We start from the raw sequence: 26,689 nt of genomic DNA, 5'->3' as shown, positions 1-26,689 counted from the left end.
TCTGATAAGGGCCTTTAGTATCCAAAATATATAAGAACTCAACAAAAGGCAGGCAAGCCAATTAAAAACTGAGCAAATGTCTGACCAGGCAGTGGTGCAATGGATAGAGCAACAGCCTGGGGCATTGAGGACCCAGGTTTGAATCCTCAGGTCACCTATTTGAGCATGGCCTCATCTGGCTTGAGCACAGGGATCACTGGCTTCAGCGTAGGATCATAGACATGACCCCATGGTAGCTGGATTGAAGCCCAAGGTCACTGGCTTGAGCCCAGCATCACTGGCTTGAGCACGGGGTCACTGGCTTGGCTGGAGCTCCCTGATCAAGGCATATATGAGAAAGCAATCAATGAACAGCTAAGGTGCCGCAACTATGATGCTTCTCATCTCTTTCCCTTCCTATCTGTCTGTCTCTCTAGCTAAAATAAATTTCTGAAGGCACCCTTTAAGTAGTCATGAAACATGATGCTTGGTTAGAATTTTCCCATTTACTAAACACAAGTATTATTTCTCCCTTATTCTTACCCTACATTCATTGTTACCAATTCCTGTCACATCTTCCTTTAAATATCTGATATCTGCCCCATTCCTTCTAGTGCCATCAAGCCTACCTTAGCTACAGTTCCTTTAAACCAGACCCGGACTGAGTCAATGACTTCCAAGTCAATTCTCTCTCTTTAAATCTCTTGATATTTCAATCCAGCTCACATATTCTATACTGCATAAAATGTAAAATCTTTGGGATCAGGGCCTGTACCCTATATTCCCTTATATCATGGCTATAGTAACCTTTTTTCCTGAAAAGAAAATCTAAACACTATCTAGTAAGTACATTTATAGAGAAAAAGAAGCAGAAATCTGAAATTGGACTTTCTTCTCCAAGTCTGTGGTTATTGTTTCTAATGACTTCTAAAAGAAGTCATTCTGAAAAAAAATTAAAAAATAAGTCATTCTGCATCACATATATACACTACACATGGGTTGTATTGACATAAGAAATGTCCATACCTGTAGAGAATTTTTATGACTTTATTTCAGCAAAACTGATGATAATTGCTAGGAAGCAAAAATCTCAACAGATTGAGAAAATGCTCCAGAAAATGGCAGTTTAACTTATTTTATTTATTACAATCAAAATAGGAGATATAGGGTGGGGGTGGGCAGGTATATGAAATCCATTGATGGTAGATTAGGGAGGTGGGAGAAAGCAAAGAGGGGAAACCTCTGAGACTGGATAAAGAGTACAATGGAGAAGCAAATATCTCTTTTATGTTGGTGGGTATAGGAGAGTTAACAACATTCACAGCACACAGAGATGGTATTTGAGGAATAAGGTAACAATTAGGGCTTCTGTGATCTTGTGCTCTGGTACCATAGGTGTATGCTGAGGGGTCCGGAAAAAGGGAATTACTCTGACATTCCAAGGGTATGTTATCTTAGATACAAAAAGACAACTGATAGGCTTACTTAAGGTAAAGATTAACCCTTCAATCTAGGCTTACCGCCTGAATGTGTCTACCCATCATGACTCATTTTTAGTTAAGAATTTTTATGTTCAGACCATTCAATGTGGTTACTTTAGGTCTCTGAGTTTGTAGGGCCTGCCATGCCTGCCTCCCTTGAGCTTGTCAGGTTTAGTATGTGCCTCCCTTTTTTTTTTTTTTTTATATTTCTTTTTTCTTTTTTTTAAAATTTTTTTTTTATTATTATTCATTTTTAGAGAGGAGAGGGAGAGACAGAGAGGAGAGACAGAGAGAGAAAGGGGGAGGAGCTGGAAGCATCAACTCCCATATGTGCCTTGACCAGGCAAGCCCAGGGTTTTGAACCGGCGACCTCAGCATTTCCAGGTCGACGCTTTATCCACTGTGCCACCACAGGTCAGGCTGTGCCTCCCTTTTATTTTATCTACACCACCAATATAAAAGAAGTCTTTCTATTTTACTTTTTATTCTATTCAGAGATTCCCCCAATTTGATTAAAAAATAAATTTGAATTGATGGCCAACATTTAAAAATTGCTGATTTCACATAAAAATCAAGCCAAAGAAGAGATTGGCTTACCTTTAAATGCTTTGTCTAGAAAAATAAAAGCCTGAAAATATAAGCAAGAAACAAACGTCTATATAAAATTGTCCAAACAGATCTGCACAGAATTTACAGAAATGATAGAAATTTAAAACTCAAATTCAAAAGGAGATTGGATATAGCTGAAGAAAATAATTAGTAAACTGGAAGTCAGCTCCTAAAAAAAAAAAAATACAAAAGAGAGATAGCAAGTCTTGGACAATAGAATCGGAATTCTCCAAGGAGCCTGACCTGTGGTGGCGCAGTGGATAAAGCATTGACCTAGACTGCTGAGGTTGCCAGTTCGAGACCATGGGCTTGCCCAGTCAAGGCACATATGGGAGTTGATACTTTCTGCCCCTCTTCCCTTCTCTCTCTCTCTCTCTCCTCTCTCTCTCTTTATAAAAACAAACAAATAAAAAACCACCCAGATAATTCTCCAAGGAGACAGCAAAAATGAGGGAGAGGAAACACTCAACAAGATATTTGCTGAGAAATGTCCAGACTCACTGAAAGTCATTACCTACTTGGTCTCAAAAGGCATGCAAGTTGTTGACATCTTGTCCATAAGTAAAAGTTCTTATTAAACCACCTTCAAGAAATATGTCTTTTGCCTGACCAGGCGGTGGCACAGTGGACAGAGCATCGGACTGGGATGCGGAAGACCCAGGTTCGAGACCCCGAGGTTGCCAGCTTGAGCACGGGCTCATCTGGGTTGAGCAAAGCTCATCAACTTGAACCCAAGGTCGCTGGCTTAAGCAAGGGGTTACTTGGTATGCTATAGCCCCACGGTCAAGGTACATATGAGAAAGCAATCAATGAACAACTAAGGTGTCGCAACGAAAAACTGATAATTGATGCTTCTCATCTCTCTCTGTTCCTGTCTGTCTGTCCCTAAAAAAAAAAAAGAAATATGTCTTTCATTGCATAAGACTTTGCACTTTACAAAGGAATTTCACATACTAAAATCTGTGCTATATGGTTTTAGACTTATCGGAAGTCTTTGATTTGTTTTCCTGATAAGAAACTGAAGTAATCTGTAGGCATGTACCAGTATTAAGGCCCTTCTCTTTAAAGTAGAGAAGAGAGCCTGACTGGTGGTAGTATAGTGGCTAGGCATCAATTTGTTTTCACTTATCTATGCACTCATTGGTTGATTCTTGCATGTTCCCTGACCAGGGATCACACCTGCAACCTTGGCGTGTCATATCTGGAGGATGCTCCAACTGAGCTATCCAGCTGGGGCTTCTGCAATTTTCATTTCAACATTCTTTTGAAATGTTTCCATTGAAAATTTTTTCTATCATTTGTTTTCTCTCCCCAGCAATGATTTTGGGGATCCACTGAAGTCAGTGCCCTTCAGCAGATTAGTGGTAGGATCCAATTTCATCCTGACCTTGGAGGCTCCTTTAATCACTATCTCCATTTACTATGTGAATAAGATCCATGCTTTGTTAGCATGACATAATAGGCTGGCTACCTCTGTCTTTTGTCACTGCCCTCTTTCCCAGCTCCACTCTTAGTACAAGCACACAAAACAACTCACAATTTAGACCACCTTGTTTCTGTACAGGAAATTCCTCTTGTCCCTCTCCTTATCCCTCCCACCCTTTTTCAATGCTCCCCATTCATTTCCTCTCACCTAAAATCTCAAGAAAGTCTACTTGTCCTTCACAACCCTCCTCAAACTGGTCATCTGGCTACCCAAAGCTTTCTTTAACAGCATCTATGGCACCTTGTGCTACAAAGTATTCATCTCTATCTATATCCAGGGTGCTCAAATTCTTGGTGAATAAATGATATAGAAATCTGGGAAAATACAGGGTCAGGGATCAAGATTAAAAGGTCACTGCATACGATCTTACCCCTGAACCCAGAAGAAATAACACGTCTAGGAAATTTACCTATGTAAATACTTAACAATGTACTCAAAGATTAAGCCGAAAGACTCACTCTTCATGACTGTTTCAATAGCAAAATCCTGGACACAATTTTAAGTCCTTTAATTGGGCTTTGGCTAAATAAATGCACAACAGAATAATACTAAATAGCCATTTAAAAATACGACTAAGGCCCTGGCTGGTTGGTTCAGTGGTAGAGCGTCGGCCTGGCGTGCGGAAGTCCCGGGTTCAATTCCTGGCCAGGGCACACAGGAGAAGCGCCCATCTGCTTCTCCACCCCTCCCCCTCTCCTTCCTCTCTGTCTCTCTCTTCCCCTCCTGCAGCCAAGGCTCCATCGGAGCAAACATGCCCAGTGGATCCTGGTCAGGCGCATATGCGGGAGTCTGTCTGACTGCCTCCCCGTTTCCAGCTTCAGAAAAATACAAAAAAAAAAAATAATAATAAATAAATAAAATAAAAATATGACTGAGAAGTATTTAGTGACATGTCATAATATAATTCAAGGAAAAAATGTTGTTTAAGAAAACAGCAGTGTGCTCTCTCTGATTACATATAATAATACTGTATGTCAAATGATCAGCAATGATTTTCTTGGTATAGGATTCCAATTTTTTTCTTTTTTCTGATTCTGAAAATATCTAACTTTTCTACAATGAATACTAATTATTTTTGTGATAAAAAATCATGGTCCTACTTCCCTTTGAAGTTCCAACTCTATTAAGAGGCCATTCATATTCCCAACATTCCAGGGTGCCCCAGGGAAAGGGCTATCCGGATATTTCAGCCTTATTTCACAAAATGGAGCCTTGGAAAGGAAAACAGCTGCTCTAATGAGCAGTGATTTTTAAACCCAAACAATCCTCAAGATTTCACGATGTTGGAGAACTTCCATTAGGCTGTTTGACTTTTCAAGATCAAGTTCCCCCCAAATTCTGTGCTGACCCTGCAATGATTTGCCTTGGGAGGACCCTGTGCTATCCAGGAAAGAAATCTAAAGCTAGCATATTCCCTCACTTTACACATCCTTGGACATTCCACAACCGAACACACACACATACTTTTATCTTTTCCTGGGCCGCAACTATTACCCGAGTTACAAAAAAGAGGTCCAGCCTCTGCCAGCAAACAAGCCCATGCCTGCAGGGCTGGCTCCACGCCTGAGGTGGTGGGTTCCCCTCTCCAGGGGGGCAGGCAGGCGTTAAGTCCGGTGACTCAACTTCCTCCTCTCTCTTTCCTGGAGTTACCCGCCCACATCACCGCCATCAGGTCACTGAGAAAGTCACGTTCTAGCCTCAGAGCCGTTTTGAAGTATCTGGGAGGAAAGAGGAGGTGAGGTGGCCAGAGCATTGCACAGGACCAAGAAACAGGGCCCCTAGCTGGATGGAGGTCTGTCATTAATTAGGTGGCTATGGGCCTGATTTTCCTGTTGGGTAGATTCATCTCATCTGTCAGAGAGGGTGTTGATTGCCAGAATGACTGCCAGAATGACTCTCCAGTGTTGAAGACAGTGAGCGCCCACCGCGGCAAAAAGAAGAGAGAATTAACATGTACTGAGGGTGCTCAAAGTACTAATACCCATGTGAAATAGTCTTATTTAACCCTCCAACAATCACTTATGATAGGTGTCCTTGATCCCAATATACAGTTTGAAAATAGAGATGCAAGGTCCTCACCTCTAAGTGAAGCTAATAATAGACTGCATGTCACTAGGATAGTGACATAATGAATATGACCAAACGTTTATCACCTTAGCCTGCACCCAAGGACCGTTCAGTAAGTTTAACTCTTGCAGCATCTCTCAAGTCACCGGTCGGGGGACTCGGGAGAGCGCAGGATTCGGAATCCAGAGCGCGGTTCTGCAGGCGCAGGAGGCCAGCCCGAGGCCCCGACCTGCGCGGGGGCAGGAAGGAGGCGCCGGCGGCCCGGAGGGAGGAGGTTCCGGGTTTCTGCGCAGACTTCTGAGTACCGGGCCCGTTGCGTCATCACCCGAAAGTGCGAGCCGGGGGCGGGGGCGCGGGGCGCTGGAAGCCCCGACGCTCTTACGGAAAGTGCGAGGCCGGAGTTCCCAGCCGCGATCGATGTGGCGGGTCTGCGTCCCTCCGCCGGGGGCCGCCGTTCCCGCTCGCCCTGCCGTCCCTCTCGGCCGGCGGCCTCTCGCACAGTCCCGGAAAGCGCGCAGGGGCCGTCTCTGCCCCACAGAAGGGACAGCCCCCGCCACGCGCTTCTCCACCTCGGATCCTGCAGTGAAACGAGACTTTCTTGGCCAGGGTTGGAACCATCCAGAACCCTGCGGTTCCGGCCGCGCCGTCGAACATCACAGATGCCTGGGAAGGCGGGGCGGGGTAGGGGGCGGTGTACGAAAAAAAAAAAAAAAGTCACTGCAAGCTTCTTTCACTTCTTTCCGCCCCCGGACGCCCGTCGACTCTCCCCATTGCACTGCACAGTTCCTGCTGTGGAATTGCCGCGTGACTCCGACCGAGACCAGACATGTTTCCCATGTTTCTCCAGCTGAGAAAGGAGCAGTTGGGTGTCCCGCCTTGACTCCAGACACCCTTCAAATAATATTTCTTAGGGTGACTGGGTTGCCCTTTAAAATAGAGGTTGCCCTTTACAAAGAAAGAAAAAGCTCACTAGTTCGCTGGCACACCCGCTCTAGGTTGACCCAGGTGAATATAACGGACATGCTTCTTGTCACGTCCTATACAGTACTTTCACACAGAAAAAGTGTTTTCATCTATTTGGGGGAGGGATTTAAGAGCCGGTTTTAAAGGAGGTTGGGGAGTGATGTTTAGAGGTGTTGGAGACACAATCCCCCCCCCCCGAAAGAACCTTTTTAAAATTTTATTTTTATTTTTTCAATTACAGTTGACATTCAGTATTATTTTGTATCAGTTTCAAGTGTACAGCCTAATGCTTAAACAATCGTATACCTTGCAAAGTGTTCCCTTAGAATAGATACTTCTAGTATCCACCTGGCACCATGCTTTATTGACTATATTCCCTATACTGTACTTTACATCCCCGTGACTGTTTTGCAATTTTTACGTTTTTACTCCCTTCACCCTTTTCACCTAGTCCCCCACACCCTCTTCCCTCTAACAAACCTGTCTGTGCTCTGTATAAGTTTGCTTCTATTTTGTTTGTTGATTTATATTGTCCTTCAGATTCCACCGATAAATGAAATCATATGGTACTTGTCTTTCTCTGATTTATTTCACTTAGCATACTATTCTCTAGGTCTATCCATGTTGTCACCAATGCTGAGAGTTCATTCTTTTTTATGGCTGAGTAGTATTTCATCTTTACCTTTCCAAGAATCACAGTTTTATTAGCACTAAGGGAACACAGTAAGTACTGAATTCATAGGGGATAAATGAATATTTGGAGGAGGTATTTAAATGGCACTGTGTAGACCAATGGCTTCATTTTACAGATAAGTAAATTTAGAGGCTAAGTGACTTGCCCCAACTCACCTAGCTAATTAATATGGAGGGAAGGGGTAGAATCTGTCTCATGTTTTAACTCTAAATACTTGTAATTATGAGTAGGTGTATTTTTCCCTCTTTATGAAAATAAAATGCCTTCTGCAAGTAATCTCTACAATCCTTACTTTACACCCTCTCTCTACTCATCTAAAACAAACAAAAGAACAAGAAGCCCCAAGCCTAATACATGCATGTAACAGGCTAAATTTGGCAATGCCAAAGCAAGATATTTGCAAGGAATTTTTTTTCTATTCCCATAAATTGATAGCACTCCTTGATTACAGAAAATATGCCCAAGAAGGAAAAAAGAAAAAAGAAAGAAACAAAAATGTGCTTCTCTAAATATGGTGTGAAGGATACCAGGTTCCCACTCAACTTTACTTTTCTAAGTAATGTGTGTGGTGTTTTGCATGGGAACTGCTGGACACGTAAGTGACTTTAGGGTTGCTCTGAGACTGGTCAGTTATTTTACTCAGGCTTGGAGTAGATTTGTTTCTCATTTTTCAGAATACACAAGCTGTAATTTGTGAGAGCACAAGGTACTTCAACGACAGTCTTGCAGATGGCTGCACAGCTTGTTGTCTTTTAAGATTCAAGGCTGACCAGGTATACCAAAATGTCTAATTTAGGGACCAATTGCCAAACAAGTGGATGTGAAGATCAAAGAAATCAAAACTTTATGGCAACGTGAATAAAACTTTATTCTTGGGTGATCAACAGTGGTTTTCATAATGATGATTATAGTACAATTATATAACAATCCTAGTAAAAAACTCTTATCCAAGAAAGTGCAGGGATGTTTCCAGTGATGGACAGCAAGGAACACACTGAAATTATGAAATGTCTCATTTTTTAGATCCGCCAGATACACTCTGAAACGGGCAATCCTTTTCTCTAACTCTGCTGTCTTTCCATCCCTTCTCTATCTCTGCTATCTTGAAGGAGGGGAGGAATACAAACTGCACAATCTTATGAATAAGGAGGGAAATTCAAAGAAAAACCACATTAAAAGATTTTCACATACTCACCTGACTGATAAAAATAAGTCTGACCATTCCAAAATTTAGAAAATTCTGTGGAGCAATAGAAACTCTTACACACTGTGAATAGGAGCATAAATTTATATAAGCACTTTGAAAAACAGTTTGTCATTACCTAGTAAAACTGAACATGTACACACTCTCCAATTCTATTCTCAGTTGCATATCGTAGACTAGAAACTCTGGCACTAGCACACATATCTGTGAATGTGAATGTTTATAGCAGCATTGTTAGTAATTTAAAAAAACCTGGAAGTAATCCAAATGTCCACCAAGGGTAGAATATGTCACTAATTACTGTATATTTATAAAAGGGTCCACTTTACAGCAGTGAAAGTAATGAACTAGCTACATAAACCCATTCATCAACATAGATAACACAAACACAATATTGAATGAAGCAAGCCCCAGAAGAAAACATACAATATGATTCTGTTTACACTAAGTTCAAAACAGACAAAGCTAAACATTATTTTGTTTAGGGATGTGCACAGTTCATAAGGCTAAAGAAAACCAAGGACATTCAAAATTCTAGGACATTGATTATAGTGTAGGGAGGATTGAACCAGTAGTGGAATTCAACTGGTTCGCACCGGTTTGGCAGAACCAATACCTAATTTTTTGCTGAGTTCGGCAGACAGGTTGTTAAAATAGCACTTGTAATCAGGGTTCTCTCTAAGGTGGGCACCTGGGCAGCTACCAAATGTGGAAATCACAAATTCACTATCCTTACTCTTTTCTAATGTTTATCTGCACAACAGCATACTCGAAGTACCCATAGTAATGCCTATCCCATCCATACGTAAAAAAAATTGCAAGTGAGAATGCCAATTGAGAAGCAATATGGAAATATCTTACAGTTTTATTGTTTTTTGTCAGGTATTATTTAAATTTTTTTCCTTAATATTTAAAAACTCTTTCTTACAACTTAATCTAGTATTCTGTACCTCTTATTTTTCTTATTTGTTAAATGCATGAAATATGGCTCAGTGGTAGAGTGTTGGCCCGGCGTGTGGATGTCCCAGGTTCGATCCCCAGTCAAAGCACACAGGAGAAATGCCCATCTACTCTTTCACCACACCTCACCCCCTTTGTTTCTCTCTCTGTCTCTCTCTTCTCCTCCTGCAGCCATGGCTTGATTGGAGGGAGTTGGCCCCAAGCACTAAGGATGTTCTATGACCTCCACTTCAGGTGCTAAGAAGAGCTCAGTTGCTGAGCAATGGAGCAACGCCCCAGATGGCAGAACATTGCTCCCCTAGTGGGTTTGCTGGGTGGCTCTTGGTCAGGGCACATGCAGGAGTCTCTCTCTCTCTGTCTCCCCTCCTCTCACTGAATGGAAAAAAAGAAAAAAAGAAAATGCATGAAATAATAAACTACCTTTGGGTATATCAGTTTTTTATACTTAAAACAGTCATTAGGGCAGAGAACTGGTTGTTAAATTATTTGAATCCCACTACTGGATTGAATAATTGCAGAAACCCACACACTGTCTTTGGAAGGCAGCTATACTCACCACTATATCAACAACGCTTCACCCACACAGTATCTTTGACAAGGACAATGTTTTTCTCTTATCCTGGGGGATATAAGACAGAAAGCTCACTTTATTTTTATTATCCAGAATGTACATTTATGTTTGATACATTCTTATATAAATATGACTATTTTTTTTAAAAAAAAAACCTATTTACTTAAAAATAAAACAAATAAGAAATTACACTGGAGGTTTCGTAGGTGGAAACAAGGAGATTAGCTCTAAACCAAAGTAAGCCAAATAAGGTCATCATAAGTTTGGCAGTAAATGTAATATACAAACCCTCTTGACTGGACACTAGCCACACCCTTTTTAGAATATCCCACTATTAAATCTGTTTCACTGACCCTGACATCCTTGTAACAAAGACGTAAACTGTGAGTATGGGCTTTCTAGCAAGAGAGATTTTATCTCTTCACACAAGTATGAGGAAACAACAGAGAAAGATACGTTTCGTACCATGAGAGTTGAAGTTGGTAAAATAAAATCGTGTCTGGTAACCAAATTGAAAGATCATTAAGGCTCTTTGAGTAGTTCATTTGCTCATAAACTTCAATTTCCCATCTGTGCAAACTGACATATTTTATAGTATAGCATCAGAATTTGAAAATATCTTCAGGTTTAGGTGGTTTGCTTCATAGCTTTGGTTTCATTGAAGCAGTTTCCATTATTAAAGGGGGCTCATATCTGATATTATAATTTCGTTTTCAAAGAGGGGAATTATTTTATTCTGTTTTAGAAGCAGGTGCTAATTATGATAGTTGAACCTGTAGACTTACTGAATTATGCCTTGTGCATAAAATACTTGATTTTCATATTTACTTTGAATTATCTAGAAACAAGTAGTAATGCACTTAATTTAATAAATTAGGTAATTTTTGTCATCTGCCTTAGAAAGGTCCATTTAAGAGGGTTAAAAATTTTAAAAAGAAAAATATTGATCTTTATTTTTCTTATCTAGAATTTCTCTTACACAGTAGTGTTGAATAATCATGATTTTGAAACAAACGGGCCAAAATGATTGGTGTAAATTCCAAGTGAGTGGCTTTAAGGGCCAATGTATGTGGGTTCAGGCCAGAGGCTGGTGTGGTCAAGGAAGTCCTCACAGATTAGAGGAACTGGGGGTCAGCTTTAAAGTAACATACAATGACCCACTTTTATAAATGTAAATAGGAAAAACCAGTGTTAGCAAGCCCATATCTGACAGAAGCCAAGGCAGGGTTTAATTGGGTCCACGTGCTATCTTGGGAAAGCACCTAGACTCTGTTGCTACTCCTCTCTGTAGGTCTGTCTCATTTTCCTGTTTCTGCCAGCAAGCTTTGACAGCATTTATTAATGCCATGGGTCAGATAACTATCCCATAGCTCCCATGGTGACCCAAGCCTGGCTGCCTGGAGAGAGACCTTTGCTTTTTGTCTCAAATCCAAGTTCTCATGCAAGAGATTGTGATTGGCATAACTTGAGTCTGGTACCAACTCCTGATCGAAACACTTAAGATCAAGGTAGAAAACCAGGAAGCCACTCCTATGAAATGGGCAGACCACCCGATGGTCTCCCCCTACAGAAGGAAAAGAGAAAAGTCAAAGGGAGCAGGAAAGCCTTTCCTAGTCAAAAACCAGAAGGCAGAAATGTCTATGGTTGTTTTGGTAACAGTGAGTAGGACAGTTTATTTAGATGCGAAGTTTGTGCGAAAGCACTAAGAGATAAAATTGGAGAGAAATAGTTTAAAGTCACACTGGAGAAATTCCTGGCTGTCAAGATAAAAGGTTTAAATATTCTGTAGATGGAGACTGTGGATACACACATAAAGATATCCTGTGAGGAAGAAGGCAGAGACTGGAGTGATGCAGCTATACGCCAAGAAATGCCAAAGATTAGCCATAGCCACCAAAAACTAGGAGAAAGGCCTGGAACAGATTCTACTCCAGAGCATCCAGGAGGAACCAACCCTGCCAACACCTTGATTTGGACTTCTGGCTTCCTGAACTGTGAGAGGATTAATACTCTGTTGTTTTAAGTCAAGAAAGAAGGAAGGAAGGAAGGAAGGGAGGGAGGGAGGGAGGGAGGGAGGGAGGAAGGAAGGAAGGAAGGAAGGGAGGGAGGGAGGGAGGGAGGGAGGGAGGGAGGGAGGAAGGAAGGAAGGAAGGAAAAACTATATAGGTTCAATGAGTGTAACAGGTTTTAAATAAAAACATTAAGTCTTTGAAGGTCAGAAATTCTGTTTAAATGCTTACGTTTACTACGTAACAGCTTATAATAACAAAAAGTTGGAAACAACCTGGATGCCCATCAATAGAATAATGGTTAAAGAATTGATGGTCAGAAGCCCCAGTCGCCTAATGGATAAGGCATTGGCTTCCTAAGAATCGATGGTTGCCTGATGACGCAGTGGATGGAGCGTCGACCTGGAATGCTGAGGTTGCCGGTTCAAAACCTTAGGCTTGCCTGGTAAAGGCACATATGGGAGTTGATGCTTCCTGTTCCTCCCCTCTTCTCTCTCCCTTTTTTTCTCTCTCTGCTCTCTCTCTAAAAATGAATAAATAAAATCTAAAAAAAAAACAACTCCAGAATTGATGGTATATCTAGCCTACAAAATTTAAATATCACATTAAAATAAATGATGTGAAGTGATAGTCACTAGCATGAAAAGATTTGTTAAATTATTAACAGAAAAGGCAAGTAAAGTAGCAGAATATGTATCATATAAATTCTGTTTATATTAAAGTGTTTAAAAATACTAGCTTTTATTAAGTAGAAAATTTTCTGAAAGAACATTCATGAAACTGTTACAGTGGTTTCCTCCGGGGAAGGAAGTGGGATTGCTGAGTGGGCAAGTGGAGTGGAAAAGCAACATTCACATTTTACTAGAGATGCCATATGTTTAAAATGAAAAACATACAAAGATGTTATTAAAAATTAAATTTAAAAGAAGTTCATTTCATTTTCAATAACACAGGCATAAAGATAGACAACCTAGTCTCAGAAACTAGAATATTAACCTTTCATTTCTGAAGCAGCTTGCAGTTAACAACTGATATATTTAACCCTTGCTATGCTCCACGCACCTTTTAAGCCTTTCCACATGCAAACTCATCTAATACTCACCAGGACCCTATGAGTTAAGGTACTATTCTTTCATATGACTGATGAGGTGGTGAGGAAACGGAGGCACAGAGAAAATGAGTTACTGCCTGGCCCATGATCAGATAACCAGCCAGTGGCAGAGCTGGGATTTAAATACAAGCATTCTGTCTCCTGACTACAAATATACAGAAGCATTTTTACATATACTGACTTGTGTATCCCTAAGCACCTATTGTCCCCCATGTCACATGGGAGAAAACCAGGACCCGTATCTCAGTGTACTGTAATTGCTTCTCTTCATGTGCACGCACTCACTAGTCTTTGAGCTCTACTATGCCAGAAATCTGTTTGTTGTTGATTTTTGCATGTCGAAGCAAAAAGTGATTTTAAATGCTCTGGTAATTTAAAATGTCCACAAATTATCGGACACTAAAAGGTGGAGCCTAATTTTCCTTCCCTTGGGTATGGACTGCACTTAGTGATTCACTTCTAATGGAGAGAATAAAGCAAAAGTAGCATTGTGACTTCAGGAGACTAGGGCATAATAGGTATGATGGTTTCCTGCTCTCTCTCTATCTCTTCCCCAGACTAATTGCTCTGAGGAAAGCCATTTGCCATGTCCTGAGGAGTGGCCCACCCATATGATGAGAAAATGAGGCCCCCAACCAACAGCCAGCAAGGAACTGAGGCATCCTGCGTAGTCACGTGAGGGCACATAGAAGTTGATCCTCTACCCTCAGTCCAGCCTTCAGATGACTGTAGCCACTTCTCATCTGGTCTGTAACCCTCTGAGAGACCCTGAGCCAGAATTTCCATGCTTAGCTACTTCCAAAATTCATGATCTATAAAAACTATAAAATAATAAATATTCATTGTTTCAAGCCACTAAATTTTGGTGTAATTTATCATATAGCAATAGATAATGCAAATGATTTTTATTTAAAGATATACATATCTCTATATATATTTGTGACTTGGATATTTATGAAACTTTAATATACTTGTTTCTTTTGCAGTTTCATGCATTCATCTTTTTTTAATTGAGCTGAAGCATCCATTTGTTTACCTGAGGGTGATATGTAGAGGGTGGGATTAGGACTGTTAAAGGAAGAATTAATTAAGAAAGAGTTAAAAATCAGCTTTTGACATCCAAAATAGGATTTATTTTATAATTTATTTTTATTTTTTAATTTTAGAGAGGAGAGGGAGAGAGAGAGAGGAGAGACAGAGAGAGAGAAGGGGGGGAGGAGCTGGAAGCATCAACTCCCATATGTGCCTTGACCAGGCAAGCCCAGGGTTTTGAACCGGCGACCTCAGCATTTCCAGGTTGATGCTTTATCCACTGCACCACCACAGGTCACGCCCCAAAATAGGATTTTTGATCAAAATGGTTACTTAGAAAGCCAGAATAAAAGGTGAGAGAGATTTTCCAACAGAAAATAAATACCCCTCCAGAAAAGAAATTTTTTTGTGTGTGAAAATTTGGTAATTTGATGACAGTTTAATAAAGGAGCTATTTACAAAAGTGTAGGCAGGGTATAAGGAAGCCAAAGGTGATAATACCCTAGTATTAGTAATTTAGGAGTACCATTACCATGAATAGGCTTGAAGGGGAAAGGAAGGAAAGCTATTACAGAACCAGGAGAGCTGCACGACAGGACCTGTGGCCTCTAGTGGAGGGAGGGCGCCGGCTTATACTACAATGACTACAGAAAGGCATGAATACTCTGACCTTACTCTTCTCCCTTCCTTACTCTGATCTTCTATGCTCTCTGTTGTGGAGCCCAGATGGAAACCAGAAGGCAAGAGCACCTACTGATGCACTGCATTTAGGGGATGGAGAAAGAATGGTAGAGAGAAGACCTGGAGTAATGAGAAGATGGTCTATGTCTACCTGAACCTGAAATGTTAGCCATCTTTGTAAGGTATTTTTCCCCACCGAGGAAGAAGGAAGGGGTGTAGCCACGAAGTGTGAAATAATAAAAGCTTTATTTAGTACAGCGCATTCCACACGAAGATATTCCTTAGTCCCGAGGACAGAGGCCAGGGAAGTCGTGCGGATGAAACCCCGTGTGGGATATTTAAAGGGTCCCGTCTAGGGTGGTCGAGCTAATATGTCGTGGCGAAATCTCACTGGCTGACGGAGAGTTGCTCTTTTTCCAAGGACTCCTGGGAAGTTTCTTTTGGCGCGCAGGAATGTGGGCAGCTCTAGCCAAAGTTCCCGGGGCTGGTGTCTCACGTGACCTTTCCCCATTGCTGACCACCTTACATTCCGATCTTTTGTGTTAATTAGGGGCGTCGCTTATTCATCTGGCTGCTTCCTGTTGATTAGGGGCATCATGGGGAGGGGGAGATTGGCACGTGGTGGCTTTGAGGGGTGTCAGGAGGAACATCTGTTTGGCCGTGAGTTGAGAAACTTCGCGGATGCGGTTCTGTAAGAATTTAAAAAAGAGGAGCAAATATGAGTTATATGCTGATAATTAGAAGAAGATTTAGGATAGGGACAGCCCAGGTAAGAGTGGGTGGCTGCCATTAGGAATTACACAGGTTGTAGGAGGAGAGATTCTTGCTTAATTTTTCTCGCAGACGGTTGAGGAGATTGAAGCTTCTCCCATCAGGCCAGTCTTACTGAACAGCATTGCTCCCTGTTTCAGCTCACTCTGGCGGCAGGTCCTGGTGGGAGGGACAGGAGCAACAGGAGGGCAGGAGGGTCTGCTCTTCCTCAGGAGTGTAGGAAGGTTTCAAGGAGGTGGAAAGGAACATGAGAGGAATGGGGGGGGGCCCTCCCAGGGTGAGGTTTTGAGCCATCGTGTTGGCCCGAGAATTTCCCAAGGCCACCAGATTTTGAGAGGCTTGATGGCCCTTACAATGTACCACAGCCACCTTAGCAGGAAGCTGTAATGCCTGCAAAAGTTTAGAAATGAAGGTAGCATTGATTATGGGGGAGCCGTTGGTAGTGAGGAAGCCCCTTTCCTTCCAGAGGGCAGAGTGGCTGTGGGTGATAAGAAAAGCATATTTAGAGGCAGTATATATGGTCATGCATTTTCCCTGGGCCAGAGTGAGTGCCCACGTGAGGGCAATCAGCTCTGCTTTCTGGGAGGTGGTGCCCTCTGGCAGCTGTTGGGCTCTAGGGTGGAGGAGGTGGTGACCACCACGTAGGTCGCCTGTCGTCGTCTGTGGGTCCCTGTACAGAGCTCCCATCTACAAAGAGTATTAGATCTGGATCTTTTAAAGGAGAACCTGATAATCCATCTCGGGGTCTGTTGAGGAAATCTATTAGTTCCGTACAAGAGTGGGTGGGTTCCAGAAGTGTCGTTGGAGCTGGCAGTAGAGTGGCTGGGTTGAGTCGGGGAGAGGGTAAAAGGGTGACTGAAGGGTTTCCGATGAACAGGAGGTGAAATTCTTGTAGGCAGGAAGGACTTAACAGAGAAAGAGATTTGTGCGAAAGGAGGTCAGTGAGCCTGTGGGAGGAGAATACAGTGATGGGTTGAGAAAGGGTGAGTTTAGTACCCTCCTTGGTGAGTTCAGCTGCCACGCCCAGTGCCCGGGCAGGGCTGCCAGCGTTTGACGGTGGTGTCCAGTTGTTTAGAGAGGTATGCCACGGCGGTATGTGGGCCCCACAGGTTGAGTTAACACGCCAATAGCATTACCATGGCTTTCATCAGTGAAAAGATGGAAGGGGCGTCTGGGGTCAGGTAAAGTGAGAGGGGGAGAGAAGATGAGGGCATCTCGAAGGGTAGAGAAAGCCCTTTTGACGGTGTTGGGGATGTGAGAGGTCCCGTGGGAGTCTCTTTTGCAGACTCGTAGAGGGGTTTGGCTAAGAGAGCAAAATTGGGAATCCAGTGTCTAAAAAAGCCTATTAGACCGAGGAAAGAAAGATCTGATCAGCGGTGGTAGGTGGTTGGAGACTGCAGAGAGTCTGAGTTTGATTTAGGGTGAGACTTCGGGTAGTGGGGGTTAAGGTGATGCCCAGATAGAGTACAGACTGAGAGTGAAGTTGAGCCTTAGGAGGGGAGACACAATAGCCCTTTATGGCAAGGAAGTTAAGAAGGGTGGCAGTGTGTCTTCTTGAGGCAGACAGGGAGGGGCTACAGAGGAGTAGGTCATCTACATATTTTAAGAGAGCACTAGTCTTGAGATTGCATGTAGCTAAATCCTGAGCCAGCGCCTGTCCAAACAGGTGTGGGCTGTCTCTGAACCCCTGGGGTAGGATAGTCCGTATAAGCTGCTGGGCTGCATTAGTGTCCGAGTCAGTCCAAGTAAAGGCAAACAGAAAGTAAGAGTCAGGGTGTAGAGGAATGGTAAAGAAGGCATTCTTAAGATCTAGGACCATGAAGTGAGTGGTGTCTGAGGGAATGTGTGACAGTAATGTGTAAGGATTAGGGACTACTGGATGGAGGGGAGCTACTGCCTCATTGATTAGGCATAAGTCTTGTATGAGGCGGCAATAAGCTTCTGAAGGTTTTTGAACAGGAAGGATGGGGTATTGCAGGGAGAGTCCGTGGGGATGAATAAGCCTTGGTTTAAGAGGCGGGTAATTATTGGTTTAAGGCTTTGGCGGTGACTTGCTGAAATAGGGAATTGGGGTCTAGATGGGAATTGGGAGGAATTTTTTTTAAGCAGATGTGTACAGGTGGGTGGTGGGTTGCTAGTGCAGGGGTAGAAGTGTCCCAGCCTTCAGGATTGACAATGTCTGGTGGAATAGGGGGTGTGATCAGGTTAGGGTGATCTGTAGTAGTGGGAGAGCCCTCAGTAAGGAATGGTAGAAGTAAGTGGAAAGATGCTGTCAGCTGAATAGTGGCTCCAAGACTGTGTAGAACGTCCCGACCCAGAAGGGGTAAAGGGCACGATGGCATAACTAAGAACGAGTGCGAGAAGGGGAATCCGTCCAAACTACATGTCAGAGGTGGTGTGCGGAGAGAAAAAGAAGGGGTCCCGTCTACTCCTATAACTAAGACCTGTGAGGGAACTAAAGGTCCAGAGTGTGGCAAAACAGAGAAGGTACCCTCATGTCCACAAGAAATGAGATGGACTTACCCACTCCTCTAGCATTACCCAGGGTTTAGATAGAGTTATGAGGGTCTCCGAGCCCAGGCCGCATCAGCTGTCCATGAGGCCTAGGAGTTCGAATGATGGGCCCGTCTGGCTAGCTTGGCCCCCCATCTGAGTAGCTTGTCTTCCACATAGAAACGCTGAGGCTGAGCCTGCTGCCCAAAGGGGGCAATTACTCTGCCAGTGACCATGCTATTTGCAGTCAGGGCAGGGCTCAGTGGGTAGCCACGGGCAGGGGCCCTGCCGGGACCAGTGATGGGGTTCCTTTTTGAAGCCTGGATTTGGGTCGGGCACTTTCTATGCCTTGCCCCTGTTGCTCTGCCAGCTTCAGGGCTGCCACAAGAGTCTGGGTTTGGAGAGTTACCTTCTGCTGCATGCAGGTCTGGCAAACAGCCTTGGCCTGTTCCTATTAGCTGTGACCATTAAAAACTTTAAATGCCATCTTCACAAGCCTTGTATAGGGGTTTGGGGGTTGAGAATAAAAGGAGGGGGCTCCTGGGGAGCCCAACACCCAGATCCTGCCCAAAACACCAGAGCCAGAGGCAGGACAGGGCCAAGCCTTTCTGTAAGAAGATTAGGGTTGGGCATCCTGCAAACCGGAGTAAGGGCCAATGGCAGGCTGAAAATGGCCTGACGGAGGAGGGGCTTAAGAACACAGTGGAGAAGGGAGGGGCCCCTGGCCAGCAGGGGAGGAGAAAGAGAGACTGGTATTTGCAGGTGAATGAGAAACAGGATCCTGCGAAGGGAGGGGAGGGAGCTCTTGGAGGGAAGAGACCTGAGCAAAAGAGGTCTGCAGAGGGACCAGAGAGGGGTACTGAGAGAGGGGCACCCCTCGGGGTCAGGCAGGAGGGGGAGAGAGTTGGGAGTCGGAAGAAGGAAGAAAGATTTGGAGCAGAGGGTTTAGGTGAGGTTTCCTGGCCTAAAAAAAATGGGCCTGCACGTAGAACAGGTGGCACAGAGATTAGGACAGGAGCGCGAATAACTAGAAGCCCTGTATGTAAGGGATCTCCAACCAGTTCCCAGTTCTTTTGGGGATAGTTAAATTGGTGAGGGTGTTAAAACCAAAAGTCCCTTCAGGAGGCCATCTGGTTCCATTACCCAGTGGGTTCTGTGGCCTGGCCACAGTGGAGGAGAACAGTTTCTTCTTCTTTAGGGAGAGAGAGATTTCGGATAAGGCAACTCCAGGAGTGTTTTTGGATTAAGTTTAGATTCCTGTGCCCCCACGGCTGCCCTCAGTCCTCGGAGTGGTCAGAGTTGAGAATTGACATCCTGCAACTCAAGCTCTGGCCACTGGATGGATAAGTAAAGTAGATGTGCTTGGGACATCTGCATGGGCACACATGCACTCGGAATGGAATGGAAAAGAGGTCCCTGATGCAGTTGCAGTTTCGGACAGGGAGTCTCAGCAGAAAGAACTGAGGGGAAGCTGGAGGCAGGCAACTTACTGCACTGTGTGCCGAAATGTGTGGAAGGTCGGAGGTCCTGGTTCTTTCTCAGAGGGGAAGGGGAGAGGAGCAGTCCTTGTGGACTTCTGACTCCTCCAGGTTCGGCACCAAATATAAGGTATTTTTCCCCACGAGGAAGAAGGAAGGGGCATAGCCATGAAGTGTGGAATAATAAAAGCTTTATTTAATACAGCGCATCCCGCCCAATGATGTTCCCTGGTCCTGGGGACAGAGGCCAGGGAAGTCATGCAGATGAAACCGCATGTGGGATATTTAAAAGGTCCCGTCTAAGGTGGTCGAGCTAATATGACATGGTGAAATCTCACTGGCTGACAAACAGTTGCTTTTTTTCCCAAGGACTCTTGGGAAATTTCTTTTGGCGCACATGAATGTGGGCAGCTCTAGACCGAGCTCCTGGGTCTGGTGTCTCACATGACCTTCCCCATTGCTAACCACCTTACAATCTTCATTGTTTTTTTCTTTTTCTTTCTTTCTTTCTTTCTTTCTTTCTTTCTTTCTTTCTTTCTTTTTGTATTTTTCTGAAGTGAGAAGCAGGAGGGAGGCAGACAGACAGACTCCCGCATGTGCCCGACCCGGATCCACCCAGCATGCCCACCAGGGGGCGATGCTTGGCCCATCTGGGGCGTTGCTCCACTGCAATCAGAGCCATTCTAGCACCTGAGGCAAAGACCATGGAGCCATCCTCAGCGCCCGGGCCAACTTTGCTCCAGTGGATACCTTGACTGTGGGAGGGGAAGAGAGATAGAGAGAAAGGAGAAAGAGAAGGGTGGAGAAGCAGATGGGTGCTTCTCCTGTGTGCCCTGGCTGGTAATCAAACCCAGGACTTCTACACACTGGACCGATGCTCTACCGCTGGGCCAACCGACCAGGACCCATTGTTTTTCTTTTAAAGTAGGGGGTTTGGTGGAGAGGGTAAGTGACTGATTAACATAAAATGTACCGTTACAATCTCTACTTCTGAACTGGGTCACAAGGCCTAAATTGGTACTCAAAGCTACCTTCCATATTCCATTTTGTTTTTGTTATCTTCTGTCAGCACTTTGGCTGAATTTTGTTTGTTTATCCCTCTGTAGGAATAAAGATACTTCTGCCTGAATCTGGGACAGACTGAGTTGTGTGGCTCTAGAACAGGGTTAATTTCTTCCTTGCACACATTTCTTGAGCAATGCAGAACCCTCTCTTCATATGGCCAAATCTGGGTCTGTTTGGGCCTGATAAACTATGCTGGACTCATTCTGTTGACTCCCTGAGACCCCGCCCCACCACAGAGGTGTTCATCAAGCCCCCAGCCAGTGGCAGCTAGACTTGGTATATCTAGGGACTTTGGCTGAGTGGCCTCAGACCCAGCACTGGCACTGAGCTTGAAATTGTATCAATCTGGTGAACACCAATTGCCCCTACCTGGTGACTCACTAAGAATCTACCTCATGCAACTCGAGTGGCACCAGAGGCTCTTTCACTGACTGAGCCTAATAGGCAGCCAGCAGGCAGAGACAGGCAGTCAGATCTTGTGCCTTGGGACTTTGCTGACCTGCCTCTGGGCATGGTGCTGGTAATAGCCAGCCTTGGTGCACAACTTGGTCCTTCCCACACATACCCAGGCCCAGCTTTGTAGCCTCAAACAGGTTGTCCAGGGCCAATCACAAATAATGTCTGACATTGGCCTGCAACAGAAACCCTCTCGGAGGCCCAAAACCAACATACCCAGTGGCCAGATTCAGGCAATATCAGAGTAGGATCAAATAAGCTTCACAAGCACCACATCCAAAAGGAGAGCTCGACAGGCCAAACCCAGTTGAGGCGAATTCTGCGTTATGTGGTCAGCACCTGCGCAGCAGCTCACCCACCATGGTCAGGATTGAGCTTCACAACCAACAAGCCTGAAGGTAGAGCCCATGTATGAACAGGCCAATAGTAATCAAGACTCAATCACAACAAGAGGACCCCACATAACACACACAAGGGACATTTCTGAAGCACCCAAATCAAGTGATCAAGGAGACTGCACCACCGGACACCTACTACATAAGGCCACCCTATCAAGACTAGGAGTCATAGCAGATCTACCTAATACATAGAAACAAACACAAAAATGTAGCCAAATGGGGAGACAAAAGAGACATGCCCCAAATAAAAGTATAGGCAAAATCTCCAGAAGAGGAACTAAATGAAATGGAGGCAAGCAACCTATCAGATATAGATTCAGAAAAATGATTATAAGGATGCTCAGGAAACTCAGTGAAAACCACCAGGTACTTAGTGAGAACTACAACAGCACATAAAATGACATAGAAACCATAATAAAGAACCAATTAGAAATGAAGAATATACAGTATTTGAAATGAAAATACACTGGGAGGAATAAACAGTAGGTTGGGTAGAGAGGATCACATCAGTGATTTGGAAGACAAGGTAGAAAAAATACACTCAGAGCAGCAAATAAGAAAAAAAAATTTAAAGAATGAGGGTAGTTTAAGGGATCTTTGGGACAACATGAAGCATAACATCTGCATCATAGTGGTACCAGAAGAAGAGAGAGATCAAGGGATTGATAAACTATTTGAAGAAATAACTACTAAAAACTTCCCTAACCTGGTGAAGAAAAAGGACACACAAATCCAGAAAGCAGAGAGAGTCCAAAACAAATGGAATCCAAAGAGGGCCACACCAAGACACTTCATAATTAAAATGGCAAATGCTAAAAACAAAAAGAGAATCCTGAAAGCAGCAAGAGAAAGACAGTCAGTTACTTACAAGGGAGCTCCCATAAGACTATCAGATGATTCCTCTACAGAAACCTTTTAGGCCAGAAATAATTGGCAAGAAATATTCAAAGTGATGAAAAGCAAGGACCTACAACCCTGGCTGGTTGGCTCAGTGGTAAAGTGTCGGCCCAGCATGTGGAAATCCCAGGTTCAATTCCTGGCCAGGTGTAAAGCCAGGAGCCAGGGCCAGGGCCACTATCACAGCAGCCCGGCCCATGCAGGTTCGCATTGGATTCGGACAGTCGGTAAAGAAACAACGGAGCCAAAAACTGATGGGCCATAGTCTTTAATTCTAGCTTGCACCCGGCGGGCAAGTAAAAATACACACTGGGCTCCAAAACCCAATCACATTCAGTGCTCACAAAGCCACTGACTTATCCGAGTTTCCTAGAATCAAAGGTTTCTAGCTCACCAGACTTATTCACCTCTGTTCCCCATCTCCTTCCTTCTCCAGCGTCAAACTGCACAAACTGGCCTCTCACTCAGCACTCCACCATCTTGGCTGCTTCTCCTGGCCTCCTCCATGTGGCCTTTCTTTGCTCTCCTAATGCTAATCTCAGGAACCACGAGCCCAAGCTTCCGCTTCATCCCCATTTTATAGTGTAGAAATCCAAACCCTTAATCCAGTATACAAAATAGGGAAGTCTCTAATACAAAGTCACTTTCTGAGGCATGATTGGATTGTACCACCCCACATCAAAAAGGGTAGGAAAGGCTTAATCCCAAACCCAAGCCCCAGGCTACAAGGATTCTGCCTGCCTTTAGCCCACCCCAACACACATTAATATCACGTGGGCAGCGTCATATTTAACAAAGTGAGCATAATATACTCTATCTGCCCAACACCAGGGTACACAGGAGAAGTGCCCATCTGCTTCTCCACCCCTCCCCCTCTCCTTTCTGTCTCTCTCTTTCCCTCCCGCAGCCAAGGCTCCACTGGAGCAAAGTTGGCCCCAGGTGCTAAAGATGGCTCCATGGCCTCAACCTCAGGCACTAGAATGGCTCCAGTTGCCACAGAGCAATGCCCCAGATGGGCAGAGCATTGCCCACTAGTGGGCATGCGGTGTGGATCCCAGTCAGGCACACGTGGGAGTCTATCTCTCTGCTTCCATGCTTCTCATTTAAAAAAAGAAAAAGAAAAAGAAAAAGAAAAAAAAAAACTAAAGGAATTTGTTACCACCAAGCCAGTTTTACAAATGTTAAAAAGGCCTTCTTTAGGAAAAAGGAGAAGGAGAAGCAGAAGGTGAAGGAGAGGGAGAGGCATAAAAAGAAAAGAGAAAAGTAGAAAGAAGAAGAAGGAGGAGGAGGAAGAGGAGAAGGAGGAGGAGGAGGAGGGGGAAGAGAAGAAGAAGAAGAAGAAGAGGAGGAGGAGGAAGGGGAGAAGGAGGAGGAGGAGGGGAGAAGGAGGAGGAGGAGGAAAAGAGGAGGAGAAGAGGAGGAGGAGGAGGAGGAGAAGAGGAGGAGGAGGAGGAGGAGGAAGAGGAGGAGGAGGAGGAGGAGGAGGAGAAGAGGAGGAGGAGGAGGAGGAGAAGAGGAGGAGGAGGAGGAGGAGAAGAGGAGGAGGAGGAGGAGGAGAAGAGGAGGAGGAGGAGGAGGAGGAGGAGGAAGAAGGAGAAAAGATGAACATACTGAGCCTAGCCTGACCTGTAGTGGCTCAGTAGATAAAACGTCAACCTGCAAAGCTGAGATCGCTGGTTCGAAACTCTGGACTTGGCTGGTCAAGGTACACATGGGAGTTGATGCTTCCTGCTCCTCCCTCCTTTCTCTCTCTCTCTCTCTCTCTCTCTCTCTCTCTCTCTCTCTCCCCCCCCCTCTAAAATGATTTATTTAAAAAAAAAAAGATGAACATAGTTAAAAGAATATAATGGCTCCCTAGTTGGATAGCTTAATTGGTTAGAGCATTGTCCGAAGTGCAGAGGTTGCCAGTTCGATCCCTGGTTAGGGCACATAAAGAAGCAGATTGATGTTTCTGTCTCTCCCTGTCTCCCTTCCTCTTTTTCTCCCTCTCTAAAACCAGCACAATAAACCTTTTTTTAAAAAAAGAATAAAGTGGCAATAAATATGTACCTATCAATAATAACTTTAAATGTAAATGACCTAAATGCTCCAATCAAAACACATAGGGTAGGTGAATGTATTTATTTATTTTATTAAATGAGAGGTAGAGAGGCAGAGAGACAAACTCCTGCATGCATCCCAACCAGGATCCACTCAGCAAACCCCCTACCAGGTGCAGCTCTGCCCCTCTGGGGCCGCTGCTCTGTTGTTCAGCAACTGAGCTATTCCAGTGCCTGAGGGGAGGCCATGGAGCTATTTTCAGTGCCCAGGGCCACTTGTTTGAACCATTGGAGCTATGCTGTGAGAGAGGAAGAGAGAGAGGAAGAGAGAGAGAAGGAAGAGGGGTAGGGTGAAGAAGCAGATGGTCGCTTCTCCTGTGTGCCCTAATTGGGAATCAAACACAGGACTTCCACACACCAGACCAATGCTCTACCGCTGAGCCAATCGGCAAGGGCCTTTATTATTATTATTATTATTATTATTATTGTTATTATTGTTATTTGTGACAGAAACAGAGAGAGAGACAGAGAGAGGAACAGATAGGGACAGACAGACAGGAAGGGAGAGATGAGAAGCATCAATTCTTCGTTGCAGCACCTTAACTGTTCATTGATTGCTTTCTCATATGTGCTTTGACTGGGGACTACTGCAGAGTGAGTGACCCTTTGCTCAAGCCAGCGACCTTGGGCTTCAAGCCAGTGACCTTTGGTCTCAAGCTAGTGACCAAGGGGTCATGTCTATGATCCCATGCTTAAGCCAGTGACCCTGCACTCAAACCTGATGAGCCCACGCTCAAACTGGTGACCTCAGGGTTTCAAACCTGGGTCCTCTGCTACCCAGTCCGATGCTCTATCCACTGTGCCACTGCCTGGTCAGGCTTTTATTATTATTATTATTATTATTATTATTATTATTATTGAGAGGTGGGGAGACAGAAAGAGAGACTTTCACATGTGTCCCTACAGGGCTCCACCTGGCAAGCCTACTACTGGATGATGCTCTGCCCATCTTAGACCAGGACTTTCTTTAGTGTCTTATAATTTTCTGAGTACAGTTCTTTCATATCCTTGGTTAAATTTATTTTTAGGTAATTTTTTTGAAGCAATTGTGAATGGTATTGTTTTCTTGGTTTCCCTTTCTGGTAGATCATTATTGGTATATTAAAATACAACTGAGGCCCTAGCCAGTAGCTCAGTGGATAGAGCATAGGCCCAGTGTATGGACATCCCAGGTTCAATTCCTGATCAGGGCACACAAGAGAAGCAACTATCTGATTTCCTCCCCCTCCCACTCCCTTTCTCTCCCTCTTCCCATCCTGAGCCTGTGGCTCAATTGGTTTGTGTTGGCCCTAGGTGCTGAAGATAGCTTGATTGGTCCGATAGTATTAGCCTCGGGCACTAAAAATAGCTCGGTTGATTCAAGCATCAGTGGGGGGGGGGGCTACTGGGTGTATCCCAGTTGGGGGCTCATGCAAAATCTGTTTCACTATCTCCTCTCCTCTCATTTTAAAAAAAAGCAGCTGATTTCTGGATATTTATTTTGTATCCTGCTACTTGACTAATTTTATTTATCAGTTCTAGTAGTTTTTGGTGAAATATTTAGAGTTCTCTTTATACAGTATCATGTTATCTGCAAATAATGATAGTTTTACTTCTTCATTTCCAATTTAGATGCCTTTATTTCTTCTTCTTATCAGATTACTGTGGCTAGGACTTCCAGTAGTATGTTGCATAACAGTGGTAAAAGCAGACATCTCTGTCTTTTTCTTGATTTTTTATTAGGTGAATATACTTTACCAGTGACCAGATCTGGCTACTAGGCCAAGGAATGCTAATAGATTGTCCATTGAATCCCTTAGTTCAAAACCTAGCCCTCCCTACACAATTTCCACCATGTAGCAGCATGCCAATTAGTGCTAATAAAGCTGTATCATCCCTTCTCTATATTTTGGTTCTATGGCCTGAGGAACCCTTAACGATCCGGGGAGATCATCTTCCATTTCATTGGAACCATGTCTATTATACTTCCTATTTTTCATATGAAGATAGTGAAGGCGAGAGAATTTGAGGTATTTTCCTAAGACTGCATAGTTAGTACTGGAGCTGAGGCTTAAAGGTCAGCCTTCTGGCTTTAATATGTTTCCCATACCCTGGACAAGCATATCTGTGTCATCACTGTCACAGGTGGACATGGGAAACAGTAATGCAATGTTAAATTGTGATAAAGGAGCCTTAGTAGAGCTTA

At 44.0% G+C, this 26,689-nt stretch overlaps 1 long non-coding RNA gene across 1 annotated transcript in view; it reads right to left on the bottom strand.

Moving 5' to 3' along the window:
• Nucleotides 1-15,089: 15,089 nt before the first annotated feature.
• LOC136329030 (uncharacterized) overlaps nucleotides 15,090-26,689 on the bottom strand; it is a 73,400-nt gene continuing 61,800 nt past the window's right edge. The window contains exon 6 of the long non-coding RNA XR_010730135.1: nucleotides 15,090-15,536. This is a non-coding gene — a long non-coding RNA (uncharacterized lncRNA). The remainder of the gene's footprint in view (nucleotides 15,537-26,689) is intronic.

The sequence above is a fragment of the Saccopteryx bilineata genome, chromosome 3, assembly GCF_036850765.1.
Source record: "Saccopteryx bilineata isolate mSacBil1 chromosome 3, mSacBil1_pri_phased_curated, whole genome shotgun sequence".
Lineage (NCBI taxonomy): Eukaryota > Metazoa > Chordata > Mammalia > Chiroptera > Emballonuridae > Saccopteryx > Saccopteryx bilineata.
Note: the sequence above shows the minus strand (reverse complement) of the source record. Positions and strands in the feature narration are given on the sequence as shown.